Consider the following 1,585-nt stretch of genomic DNA (forward strand, 5'->3'; position numbering starts at 1 on the left):
ATGTGATGGAAATATATGTACCACAGAAACACTAACACAAAGAAAGCTGCTCTTTGGATTAAATCAGGCTAGAAGGACCCTGAAGAAAAAGCTTTACCAGAAAATGTATCTGAAAGAAAAAATAGTTCTGAAGCTTCTTCATCTTACCACACAGGTTCAATATAACTGTATGAATAATGACAGAATTACAAGAAAAAGCCGAATCTACAATAAAAAGGGGAGAATCCAGTATCTGCTTTAAACTCTTAAGTGAAGCAATAAAATACACACACACTTATATGAAACTTCACATTAAGAATTGAGAGGATATTTTCATATCCAAAGGAAATATAGAAAAACTAATACAACATTAGGAAAGGAAGCAGTCTCAATAAAAACCAAAAGATAATATTCTAATCTCAACACTGGCCAGAATACAAAAAAACATTAGAGATAAATATTGAAAATATAACCACTCCCAAAATGTTTTTTAAATCTGAAAATTAGAAAACAGGGGGAGGAGCCAAGATTGCGGTGAGGAAGGGAGCTCTGTAAACTTCATTCACCCCATCTATTGAACTGAGAAGGACATTACTGTCATCTGCAAGAGTGGAAGGAGAAAATATAGACTCCAGAAAGAAGACAACCTCAAAGATGCCTGAGTGAGTGCAAACTGGGGAGATTGGAAAATAGGCCAGCCAGAGAAGGGCAGAGGAGGTAGGAGCCCCAGCCCAACACAGTAAAGCACACGGAACCCCTGAGAGACAAAGGGAAGAGAAAGAGAAACTGAACACGCTCAAAGTACTGTCTCTAGAGAAGAGATAAAGAACGTTTAACCCCACAAGGAGAGAAAAACTCTCATTCTATACATAACCAATGGGCAGCACAAATCCTGAACAGGTGGCACAAGGGAAAAAACAGACTCTAACCTTGTGCTATTCCGACAGGTGCGGGAGCGGGAGCACACATCTCATTTCCACAGCAAATCTAGCCTCCAGAATTGGTCGCGTGAATCCCAAATCCTGGGTGTCGGCAGAGAAAAAATAGCCCCCACTGCTTCGCAATCCTGGCAGGGAGTGGCAGCAGTGGAGGTGGGGGCACACGTTTCAGCTGCAGGAGCATGCAGTTCATTTCTAGCAGGACCCAACGCCTCAGGCAACAGTGAGCGATCCAGATCCGGCTGGGGGCTGGGAGTTGGCAGCAGTGTCTGAGAGGGCGTGCACTTCGCCTCCTGCAGCACACCTTGCCTCCTGCAGAGGCTGTGCAAATCCCTGCCTGTGCCAGGAGAAACTGTTCCCTCACCCTAGGAAATTCTGGCTAAGAAGCCAGCTGCCAAAGCAAGTACATCTCATCTGTGATAGCATAAAAGTGCGTTGACTAGAATTTTGAAATGAGGCAGGCCTGGAAAATACAGTTTGGCTAAACTGCGGCACAAGGAGATTGGACTCATTAGTGTGGCCTGCAGTGCTTAGTTCCAGCGTAGCTTGGGGTGCCACCATTCATCCTCTGCAACCACCATGGCAGGGCCTCTGAGAACAGCCCCCTAGACCTACTACACCAAACCATGCCTATCCATGAGGGGGAGCTGCTGCTTTTTTTTTTTTTT

At 44.7% G+C, this 1,585-nt stretch overlaps 1 protein-coding gene across 1 annotated transcript in view; it reads left to right on the forward strand.

Annotated features, from left to right (window-relative positions):
• The window catches only part of LOC115276682 (olfactory receptor 13C9-like), a 136,476-nt gene that overhangs the window by 558 nt on the left and 134,333 nt on the right, over positions 1–1,585 (forward strand).

Source organism: Suricata suricatta, chromosome 13, assembly GCF_006229205.1.
Source record: "Suricata suricatta isolate VVHF042 chromosome 13, meerkat_22Aug2017_6uvM2_HiC, whole genome shotgun sequence".
Taxonomy (NCBI): Eukaryota; Metazoa; Chordata; class Mammalia; order Carnivora; family Herpestidae; genus Suricata; species Suricata suricatta.